Genomic DNA, 12,705 nt, shown 5'->3' on the forward strand with positions numbered 1-12,705 from the left:
CATGAGAGCTGTTCCTGTTTACAGGAGGACTCTGGTCTGAGTATTCCCGACTATTTCAGTTGGTGTTATTGTTTAGTTCTGCTTTCAAATAGCTTCTTCATCTACTCTTTCAGCAGTAGGGAGTTCTGGCTGAGAACAGGTTTGTACACAAAGGTACACACACACAGGCACACACAGTAGAATCTTAGACATGGGTTATTACAAAGCAAACAACAGACCTCTATAAACAATTATAGTAATTTACCATCAAATCACACATTCCCATCATCGAACATTTAATGGGAATCTGTACTGAAATCACAGTGTACTGTGGATTACAATTTAAGTGCAAGCCACTGCCCATAGCACTGTGGACCATCAGTAATTTGCAGACCAATTAGACTATAATAACCCACATAGAAACTTTGTTTTCTGTAATATGAAAGCAAAACGAAAACAAACTCTGTAGAAATATTTTCTCAAATGGCAAAGGGCAAAAATCTAGAGCCATAATGAGTTTGCAAATAATGCAGGATTAGAAAATATTTTTAAGTGTTTCAGCTACTCTAATGTAAACTTTTTGATGATGTAGGTTTCAATCCATCTTAGAAATTCAAGAATGTGGACATCTATTGAAAGATTCAGACCTAAATATGTAGATAGACCTCTCAGTATGTAGGTGCATGAATGTGGTAACAAGTTTAAAACATTAATCTTGCCATAGAGTACCTTAATTTTGCATGTATTTACTGTGATTAAAAAAAAAAAAAAAAAAGTAAATAAAATAGTTCATTAGAAGTGTTTGATGTGTGAGAGAAAACATTTAAGGTTTTTTTGTTAAATTTCATTATTTACCTGTCATTCTTTCTATTTCTAATATCAAAAGATAAATATATGCTATAGTCTATAAAAGTTTGTTTAGACCATTAAAGTCTATCACTAAAAATAGAAAATTAATTTTGCTTTTGTTTGTTTTTACATAAATTTTATCTAACAGATCATGACATATTCAGATCCATATTAATATATTGTATTACACAAACAATAAGTATACCAAAAATATACATGCAGAAATAGTCGATTAAATGCTTTTTAAAGAAATATTTGAAGACTCTTGTAAATAAAATGTGAATATTTACACAAACGTGAACATAAAACATGAATATGTAAAATGTGAATATAAAATGTAAATATAAAATGTAAATATACATTTTTTTCAGAAAAAATATATGTGGGGAGGTTATACATACATGTTTGTTAAAGTGAAATGTATTAGTTATATTATGATTTTTATTTCTTAAAGGTACTAAAAGGTGACATCCTACAGAATAAAAGGTGATCATAAATACTATTGGTAAACATCAAACCAAAATAATTTTGAAATATCTATTACAAAGTTGCTATCATTCTTTTGAGTGGGGTTCAGATTGTTTTGTCATTGATCTTGCAAGTGAAACTAACCTTCATTATGTCCATTTGTTTGTTAATATTAAATTTCTTCTGGCCATAAATACTGGCTGTTCTGTTTGAAAGCTGTAGACAGATTGTTTTCAGATGGCTATCCTAAATTATGTTTAACCAGATAATAAAAGTGGCCTCTTTCCCTATTCATCTTTGAATGAAAGCCAGGACAGACAGACAAACAAACAGACAGAAAGAGAGAATTGAACTAATTAAGATTGTGGAAATTGTGGTCATATCAGTGAAGATGATTAAGATTTCTCTACACCATAGCCAATGCTGCAATTAGAACCCAACAGAGACTTCACACTTAAAATAATAGTAATATAGCAAAATATCAAGAACAACTCCTTGCGGTGTTAGCTAAAGTCAACACAGATAGTTGCTGCAATTCTTGAATTGTTGCACCTTGAACTGTAGCAATCTGATCATGTTGCTGAGACTGAATTTACTTTGGGCAATGCTGTTCAGAACATTTCTTTTATTAAAACATTGTTTCTGGATTTGTTGTTGCTGTTGTTATTGTGTTTTGTTTTGTTTTCTCCATAAAGAAGAGGTGGATATCTAGTATATTAGATTTACTCATACACTAGCCAAATGAAACTTATCAAATTTGCATATAAAAAAATACTACATCTCTTATATATATATGTATATATATTTTCAGTTTTTATATGTAAATCTGTCACAGCTTTACAATTGTTCTCAACTTAGAGAGATATTTTTCTTTTTCTATTTTTCATTATAATATCACTTCAATTACAGCAAAAGCAGATAATAAAATTCATGGTTTTAGTTACAAAATGATCCCCTCAATTAAAAAAGAATACATATAACGAAGTATGAAAAAAAAAAGAGTAATAGCTGTTATTTCAAAATGGATGCTAACAAACAACTCATCAATAGTCTTCCCTGCAAAAGAATATTTATATTTGAAATCATCATGACAATATGCATAAGTAATAATTGATGAAATTATATTAACTTTAAATGATAAAGAAGGCGTTCTCTCTTTTCTGGCAGCACCACAAAGCCCCTTTCCAGTGAGGCAAAAATGGTGTCCACCCGCCACACCTGCCAGCGTAGGTTTCAAATTGATGCAAATGAGACTGAAACAGAGATGGAGGGGCCATGAACCTCCCTGGCAGACTCCACTACCCAGACAGAGCCCCCCCAAAGACTGAAAGAGCTGCCCAGACCATCCATTGCTGGGAACTCCAATATCTGGAGGTCCCCCTAGGTCCTTCAAGGCAGAGTTGGGTATCATGGGTGCAAGAGTGACCAGATGGATGAACTCTCTGAACAAGTTGCCAGGTTGTGCGAGGAGCAAAGCAGGTTGTGATGCATCCAGGAATCCAAGCTAGAGATCGATGCATGGCATCATGCACTGGCACGGGCTGAGCACCAGCCTTGCCTTAAGTTCTTGCAAGGGGATGGTAAAGTGGCTTCCAACCTGAAACCGGCAGAATTGACAGACTTGCACGACAAGGGAGGCTAGACCCTCACCTCTGCTCAGAGCAGAGTGAGGAATCTCCCCGTTGCCCCTGAATTTCCCCAACACAACAGTTATGATGCTCTGGGGCTCAAAAAAGGAGAGGGTGTCAACAACAATGGTAATGGTCAAGATCCAGGAAAGGGCCATTGCAAAAGGTGGACCAGCAAAATACTTGTATAAGAACCAGTGCTGAAAAAAAAAAAAAAAAAAAAAAAGCACAGGGGGTGTTGGTAATTGGAGATTACTCTCTGAGAGGAACTGAGGCACCCATTTGCCACCCAGACATTCTCTCTTGAGAGGTTTGCTGCCTGCCTGGGGCTCACATTTGTGACATCACAAAGAGGCTACAGAGCTTGGTCAAGCCGAAGGACTATCACCCGTTCCTGCTCTTTCACATAGGGACAACTGAGGCCACAACAAGGAGACTCCAAAGCATCAAAAGGGACTTTATCTCCCTTGGAAAGGTGCTGAAGGGATCAGGAGCACAAGTACTGTTCTCCTCAATCCTCCCAGTCAGAGACTGGGACCCAAGCAAGACGCAGTGTATTGATCAGGTGAATGATAGGCAGTTGGCTGCGTAGCTGGTGCCATGATCAAGGTTTCAGGTTCTATGATATCAGGTGTGTTTTTGAGACCAAGCATGATGATATGGGATGGGGTGCACCTGACCAAGTGGGGCAAGAGCATTTTGGGCAGCAAGCTGGCCTGAATCATTATCTGGGCTTTAAATTAGATTCAGCAGGGAAAGGAAATGTACCTGTAAGTGACTTGAAAGAACCACTGAATGCCAATATTTTAGAAAACAGCAGGGAAACACCTGTGAATTGTTCCATAGGAATTAGGAAGGACTCCTCTAAAAAGGTGACGTGGCACATAGCCCAGCTCAAGTGCCTCTACACCCATTAACGCAGCATGGGAAACAACCAGGAGGATTTGGAAGCCATGGTGCAATTAGAAAACTATGATCTAACTGCTATCATGGAAATGTGGTGGGACAAATCACACAGCTGAACATGAACAAACAGCTGAAAGCTACAAGCTTTACAGGAGAGACGGGCAAGGAAGTAAGGGTGGGGGTGTTCCCTCCATGTTAAGAACTGGATAGACTGTGAAGAGTTCCCTCTAAGATAACAGCCAAGAACAGGTTGAGAGCCTGGGGATAAAAATTAAGGACCACACAAACAAAAGACATCTTGTTGTTGGGGTCTACTACAGGCTGCCCAACCAAGGGGTGCCTCTGGATGAGGCCTTCTTGCTCCAACTACAAGAAGCATCACGCTCACGGGCTCTCCTCTGCCTGAGGGATTTCAACCACCCAGATGTTTGCTGGGAAAGCCATGTGGCAGGCAGTAAGCAATCCATGAGACTCCTGGAGTCCATTGAGGACAACTTTCTCATCCAGGTAATAGACAAACCAACAAGAGGAGAAGTGTTACTGGACCTGGTGCTCACCAGTGCAAAAGAGCTGATTAAAGAGGTTAAGACTGGAGGAAGCCTGGGTTTTGGTGACCACACTCTGGTTGAGCTTATGATCTCAAGGGATATGGGCCTGGCAAAGAGCAAAGTCAGGACCCTGAACTTCAGAAGAGCCAACTTCCAGCTGTTCAAAGAATTAGCAGATGAGATCCCATGGCACACGGTCCTTAGGGACAGAGGATCTGATCAGAGCTCGCAACTCTTCAACGATATTTTGCTTGAAGCACAGCAGCGCTCTATTCCCATATGTAATAAATCAAGCAGGGAAGGTAGAAAAATGGCCTGGTTCTGCTGGTCAAACTTAGGCAAAGAAGGAAACGCACAGATGGCAGAAACAGGGACATGTGCCTTGGGAAGAGTACCGAAACGCTGTCCAGATGTGCGGGGATGGGATCAGGAAAGCCAAGGCACTGACAGAACTAAACTTGGCGAGGGATGCGCAGAACAAGAAGGGGTTCCACAGGTACATTGGCTGCAAAACAAAGAACAGGGAGAGTGTATTGCCTCTGACAAATGAAGACGGAGAACAGGTAATGACAGATGAGGAGAAGGCAGAGGTACTAAACAACTTTGCCTCGGTCTTCAGAAGTGGTTGGCCTTCCCACATCTCTCAAGTCCCCAAAATTCTAGACAGTGGCTAGGGGAGCAGAGTCCCTCCCACTGTAAGTGAAGACCAAGTACAGGACCTCCTGATACAACTTAATGACTACAAGTCTATGGGGCCTGATGACATGCATCTCAGTGTCCGGAAGGAATTGGCTGATGGAGTTGCCAAGCCTCTCTCCTTTCATATTTGAAAAGTCCTGGCAGTCAGATGAAGTCCGTGGTGACTGGAAAAAGGAAAACATCACTCCCATTTCTAAAAAGTGTAGAAAAGAGGACCTGGGGAACTACAGACCAGTAAGCCTCATCTCTGTGCCTGGCAAGATCATGGAATGGATCCTCCTGAAAGCAATGTCAAGGCACATGCAGGACAAGGAGGTGATCCATGACAGCCAGCACGGCTTCACCAAAGGCAAATTGTGCCTGACCAATCTGGTGGCCTTCTGTGATGGAGTGGCTGCAGCAGTCAACAAGGGAAAAACAACTGATTTCATCTACTTGGACTTCTGCAAAGCTTTTAACATGGTCCCACATGACATCCCAGTCTCTAAATTGGAAAGATATGGATTTGAAGGGTGAACCATCTGGTGGATAAGGAATTGGCTCAATGGTCACACCCAGAGAGTAGTGGCCAATGGCTCTATATCCAGGCAGAGGCCAGTGACAAGTGGTGTCCCTTGTGGGTCTGTCTTGGGACCGATGGTTTTCAATATTTTCATCAATAACATAGATAGCGTGATTGAGTGCACCCTCAGCAAGTTTGCAGATGACACCAAGCTAAGTGGTGCAGTTGATACCAAAGAAGGAAAAAATGCCATTCAAAGGGACCTGGACAGACTGGAAAAGTGGGCCCATGTGATCTGCATGAGGTTCAACAAGGCCTAGTGCAAGGTGCTGCACCTGGGTTGGGGCAGTCTCAGACAGGAGTACAGACTGGGAGAAGAACTCATGGAGAGACTCCCTACAGAGAAGAACTTGGGGGTTCTGGTGGATGAAAGGCTCAACATGAGCCAGCAGTGTGCATTTGCAGCACAGAAGGCCAACTGTGTCCAGGGCTGCATCAAAAGAGGCGTGACCAGCAGGCTGGGGGAGTTGATTGTCCCCTCTACTCTGCCCTCATGAAGTCCCACTGGGAGTGCTGCATCCAGGTCTGGGGCCTCCAGCACAAGAAGGATGTCGACCTGTTACAGCAGGTCCAGAGGAGGGCTGCAAAGATAATCAGAGGGCCGGAGCACCTCTCCTATGAAGAAAGGCTGAGAGAGTTGGGGCTGTTCAGCCTGGAGAAGAGAAGACACCATGGTGACCTTATTGCAGCCTTTCAATGCTTAAAGGACTCTTATAAAAAGGATGGAGAAGGACTCTTTATTTGGGTAGATAATGATAGGACAAGGGAGAATGGTTTTAAACCAGAAGAGGATAGATTTAGATTAGACATTAGGAGGAAATTCTTCACTCAGAGGGTGGTGAGGCACTGGAACAGGTTGCCAAGAGAGGTTGTGGATGCCCCATCCCTGGAGGTGTTCAAGGCCAGGCTGGATGGGGCCTTGGCCAACATGTTCTAGTGGGTGGCATCCCTACCTATGGCTGGGAGGTTGGAGTTAGATGATTTTTAATGTCCCTTCCAACCCAAGACATTCTATGATTCTATGAAATAGGCACAATTGTAGTTGTAGTTTAATTTAAGTTTGTGGTTTGGATCTTGTATTTGTCTCCAGTAAAATTCTACTTTGTTCTCTGTGGAAATACACATAAATTGGGACCATGTTGAAGCTATTATTTTGATGCAAAATTCAGGAATTGCTGCTACATCCAGTTAAAAAGGAAAGACAGAAAGAAAGAAAGAAAGAAAGAAAGAAAGAAAGAAAGAAAGAAAGAAAGAAAGAAAGAAAGAAAGAAAGAAAGAAAGAGAAAGAAAAAGAAAGAAAGAAAAAAAAGAAAAAGAAAAAGAAAGAGAGAAAGAGAGAAAGAGAGAAAGAGAGAAAGAGAGAAAGAGAAAGAGAGAAAGAAAGAAAGAAAAGAAAGAAAGAAAGAAAGAAAGAAAGAAAGAAAGACAAAAACAGTAATCACAGTATTAGCAAAAACAATCAAAATGAAAAATAACAAAAGAATTGATTTTTTTTAATCATATTTAGTTCTATTTCTAGTTTAAAATAGTTTCTTGAACTGTAAACCTTAAAAATATTTGTTTCCTGTCCAGGAAATTTGAGACAATATTGATTGTCCACTGAATCGTTAGAATAAAGAGTCAAAAATATGCTCAGTTTCATATTAGACCATGACCTTGAAGCTATCAATGATTGCTAAGGGACAGTGACAATTCCCAGGAGGAATCATTTTTCTGTTAAGCAGATTTATTCCGAGCAAGTCATGCTGATGCCTTCACTACAAGGCACTACTTCTTACAAGTTTTTAAGAAGCTGTGCAATAGCAGAAAAAGCGGAGGTCTCTCCATGTCCCCTCTTGATATCTTGTGACCGTAGAAGACATTGACATCTTGAAAGATCAGGGTTCATCTTACTTATCTGTTCTCAAAGCTTTTCACACAGTCTTTACAGGCATTTGAGTCATGTTATATTATTAGGTGAAATTATAGAAAAGAGTGATTTTTAATACCATACCAAAATGGGGAAGTAATTGAAATGCTATTAATGCATAATTATTAGCAATGTTAATTCTGAAAAATATGTTCTGTAACACTTTTTTAAAAAGAAATCAATAATAATTCGTTGGACAATGGCTTTTATTGTGTTTGCTGTATTACATTGGATGCAGCTGTTGCTTAAATGAAAAGGTAGCTATAAACACCTTCCTTAAGTTCTTTTCTCTTTTTCTCTTTCCTTTTTCTCTTTTTCCCCAGAAAACTGAGCTTCTTTTCTGGGTACTCCATTTTCTTTAGATTTCCTATAGCATTTTTTGAATAGACCTAAAGAAGTGTCGTCTGACTGGCATCAGCCATGAGAAATTCATATTGATAATGCCTCTTGTAACTTTGTAGTCTGTCCCATTTGAAAAGGTATATTTCATACCCCCATGATGCATAACAACAAGAATTTAATATAGAATTATTTCCACAGCAGGTCTTAATTGTCCCAGAACTCAGTATTAGAATGCTTTATTTTCAGATGAGTACAGTTGCATTGTGGAGGAGGTAAAGATCAAGATTCTCAGTATAGAATGTCCAGAAACCTTTAGATCCTTAGTTAATTCTGTACAACTAGCTACGCATATTTCTCATAGAATCACAGAATTGAAGGGGTTGGAAGGGACCTCGAAAGATCATTGGGTCCAACCCCCTGCCAAAGCAGGTTCCTTAGAGCAGGCTGCCCAGGTAGGCGTCCAGACGGGCCTTGAATATCTCCAGAGAAGGAGACTCCACAACCTCCCTGGGCAGCCTGTTCCAGTGCTCTGTCACCCTTACTGTGAAGAAGTTCTTTCGCATGTTAGTGCGGAACATCCTGTGCTCCATCTTATGGCCATTACCTCTTGTCCTGTCCCAACAAACCACTGAAAAGAGGTTGGCCGAATCCCTCTGTCTCCCACACCTCAGGTATTTATACACATTGATGAGATCCCCTCTCAGTCTTCTTTTCTCCAGGCTGAACGGACCCAGGTCTCTCGGCCTTTCTTCATAGGGAAGATGCTCCAGGCCCCCTGTCATCTTTGTGGCCCTCTGCTAGACTCTTTCCAGGAGATCCCTGTCTTTTTTGTACCGGGGAGCCCAGAACTGGACACAGTACTCCAGGTGAGGCCTGACCAGGGCAGAGTAGAGGGGGAGGATCACCTCCCTTGACCTGCTGCTCCTTTTAATGCATGCCAGGATCCCACTGGCCCTCTTGGCCACGAGGGCACACTGCTGGCTCATGGTCAACCTGTCAACCACCAGGACGCCCAGGTCCTTCTCCTCAGAGCTCCTCTCCAGCAGGTCGTCCCCCAGCCTGTACTGATACGTCTGATTGTTCCTTCCCAGGTGCAGGACTCTACAATTGCTATTATTAAACCTCATTTGGTTTCTTCCTGCCTATCTTTCCAGCCTGTCCAGGTCTTGCTGAATGGCAGCACAGCCTTCTGGCGTGTCAGCCACTCCTCCCAGCTTTGTGTCATCGACGTACTTGCTGAGGGCAGACACTTTTCCCTCATCAAGGTCATCGATGAAGATGATGAAGATGTTGAACAAGACCAGACCCAGCATCGACCCCTGGGGAACACCGCTGGTCACAGGTCTCCAGCCAGACTCTGTGCTGCTGATCACCACCCTCTGAGCTCGGCCAGTCAGTCAGTTCTCAACCCACCTTACTGTCCACTCCTCTATCCCACACTTTCTCAGCTCTGCTATCAGGATGTCATGGAAGACAGTATCAAAAGCCTTGCTAAAGTCAAGGTAGATGACATCCGCTGCTCTCCCCTCATCTACCCAGCTGGTGACACCATCATAGAAGGCAATGAGGTTGGTCAAGCATGACTTCCCCTTGGTGAATCCATGCTTACTACTCCTCATAACATTCTTCTCTTCTAATTGCTTGGAGATGACATCCAGAACAAGCTGTTCCAACACCTTTCCAGGGACAGAGGTGAGACTGACTGGCCTGTAGCTTCCCGGATCCTCCTTCTTGCCCTTCTTGAAGACCGGAGTGACACTGGCTATCCTCCAGTCTTCAGGCACCTCTCCTGTTCTGCAGGACCTTTCAAAGATGACAGAGAGTGGTTCGGCAATCACCTCTGCCAACTCCCTTAGCACACGTGGGTGCATCCCATCGGGACCCATGGATTTGTATGTGTTGAGCCCACTCAGATGCTCCCGAACCACTCTCTCGTCAACCAGGGGGGAGCCCTCCATTTCCCAGACCCTTTGTTCTCCCGCCAGGGTCGAGGAGTCCCAGGGGGGAGTCCTTGAAGCAAAGACTGAAGCAAAGAAAGTATTCAGTATCTCCGCCTTCTTGGTGTCTCCCATTACCAGGACACCCCCTTCATTCAGCAAGGGACCCGCATTATCCCTAGTCTTCCTTTTACTGTTTACATACTTAAAAAAAACCTTCTTATTATCTTTTATCTCTTTTGCAAGCCTCATCTTTAGGTGGGCTTTAGCCTTCCTCGTCGCGTCCCTGAAGGCCCTGACAACACTTCTATACTCCTCCCAAGAGGACAGGCCCTTTTTCCACATTTCATAGACCTTCCTCTTCCTTTTGATCTTATTGATGAGCTCCTTGCTCATCCATGCAGGTTTCCTGCCCCTCCTTCCCCGATTTCCTACTCTTAGGGATGCACTGATCCTGAGCTTGGAAGAAGTGCTGTTTAAATGTAGCCCAGCTCTCACAAGCACCCTTGCCTTCTAGCAATCTAGCCCATGAGATACTCCCAAGCAGGTCCCGGAAGAGGTCGAAGTTGGCTCTTCGAAAGTCCAGGGTAGCAATCCTGCTTTTAGCCTTACTTCTTCCACCAAGTTCCATCTTGAACTCCACCATCTCATGGTCGCTGCATCCCAACCTGCCCCCAACCTTCACATCCCTAACAAGCCCATCCTTGTTGGTAAGGACAAGGTCCAGAAGCACCCCCCGCCTCGTTGACTCCTCCACTACCTGTGTCAGAAAATTGTCTTCAACGCATTGTAGGAACCGTTTGGACTGCGCGTGCCTGGCCGACTTGCTTACCCAACAGATGTCTGGATAATTGAAGTCCCCCATGAGAACCAGCGCCCGTGATTGTAAGGCTACTGCCAGCTGCTTGTAGAAGGCCTCATCGACCTCCTCTTCCTGATCTGGTGACCTGTAGTACACCCCCACAACAGTGTCCCCCATTCCAGCCCACCCCTTAATTCTCACCCACAAGCTCTCCACTTGTCCTTCACCCTCCCCCAGGTGGAGCTGGGTACACTCTAATTGCTCCCTCACATAAAGGGAAACCCCACCCCCTCGCTTCCCCAGCCTGTCTTTCCTAAAAAAGACATAGCCCTTCATGACAGCGTTCCAGTCATGCGAGCTCTCCCACCACATCTCTGTGATCGCAATGAGATCATGGCCCTGCGACCGAACACAGATCTTGAGCTCGTCCTGTTTATTTCCCATGCTCCGCGCATTGGTATACAGGCACTTTAGGGAAGCAGGCATTATTTCTTATACTGTAGCTAATTAAAGAAATAAATTCCATGTGTAGATTCTCTGCCTCTCTGCCAGCTAATATTACATGGTTGTGTTAATGTGATGCTGGTAGCTTGTGAAAAAATGACCAAGCAATTTTGTAACAGAAAAGCAAAGTTTACTTCATGTTGGTAAAGAAACTCTAATAAAGTCTGTGATTGCTTACACTGTGGTCCAGACATTTAGGACTGTAATGACGTGTATCAGCAATGCCCAAAACAGTGTAGGTATAATCTGTATTCTAGTAACATTGCAAGTAATACTTAAGTCAGGTAGGGAGTGGAGCTCTCATCATTAGGGGAATGGTTATTTCTCATCTCCAGCTCTCTTAGTTTCATTCCTGGGTGCCCTATAAGGATTGATGAATCCTGTAGGAGTGCTTTAAGAACATGTATCACACCATGTGCTGCAACTGAGAAAGACAAAGGAATTTATCATCTGAAAATTTACAGAGGCTCTGAAATGAATAGGAGCTTCAAGTATTTAGGTGTCATGAAGGCTTGATGACCATTTTTATGCTCACTGGAAGAAACATGGTTGCTTAGGGATTCTTCTAGTATAAATTTACCAGACTGGTAAAATTTTGTGGATCTGAGTGACACCCTAAGCACTAAAGTTCACTAACTGATGTGAAATTTAGGCACACATCTAAATCCTTTTGTGCCAATGCTTTCATTTCTTGTGTGGTTGTGCAAAGGAATGAGAGCTCTCTGTTTGCACATATCAGTCAGGATTTGGTCTCTTTGAGGATTGTTTTTCAAATATGAGAGCCATCCAGATTTTAAATGAAACATTTTGACTCATGTGGAATACTACTTTACTTTGCAAGAATTTCCATTAAGAACAGCAAGACTACTTGTTTGTTAAAAATACATTTGATCCTTGGCTTGCAAATTAAAACGAGCTGCTCAGCAAGACACACCACAGGAACTTTTATTACCTGACCACTCTTAAAAAGACCATTTTTGCATATTATACCAAATGGAATCTATGTCAGCTATAAAATCAAAGAAACGTTTGGGTTGGAATGTGTCTCTAATAATAATAGTAATTACACTTAGCACTTACTTAGCAATTTTCATCTGGAAAGCACTTAGAACCAGCATTAGCTACTTATTTCTCACAGAACACCAGCAAGGTAAGCAGCTATTCCACCTCCCTGTAAAAGGATGCATTGTCGGCTGGCAGATGATTGTTCACTGAATAGAACAGAAAAGAAAAGAAAAAAACCATCTAATCCAGAAGTTTTACAGAAGAAGAAGAAGGGGGGAAAAAAAAAAAGTATCTTTAATACTAATGTCTAGGTTTAGGAGTAAGATAAAGTACGATGAAATAGTACTCGTCCTCAAACCACTTGATTTAGACAATAATAACTCAATGGACTCATAGTGAAGACTGTGAAGTATTGCTACTATTCAAAAAGTTTATTTCCCAACCTACCATGCTGAATGTGAAAGTCAAGTGGAAAACTCTACCTTCTGCTGAACCACTATTTTCCTGAATGCATGCAGTATGAGCAGTGTCTGTCAATCTCTCTTCCTATCTGACAGTCACTGTTCC

This window comes from Anser brachyrhynchus (genome assembly GCF_964034855.1).
Source record: "Anser brachyrhynchus genome assembly, chromosome: 1".
Lineage (NCBI taxonomy): Eukaryota > Metazoa > Chordata > Aves > Anseriformes > Anatidae > Anser > Anser brachyrhynchus.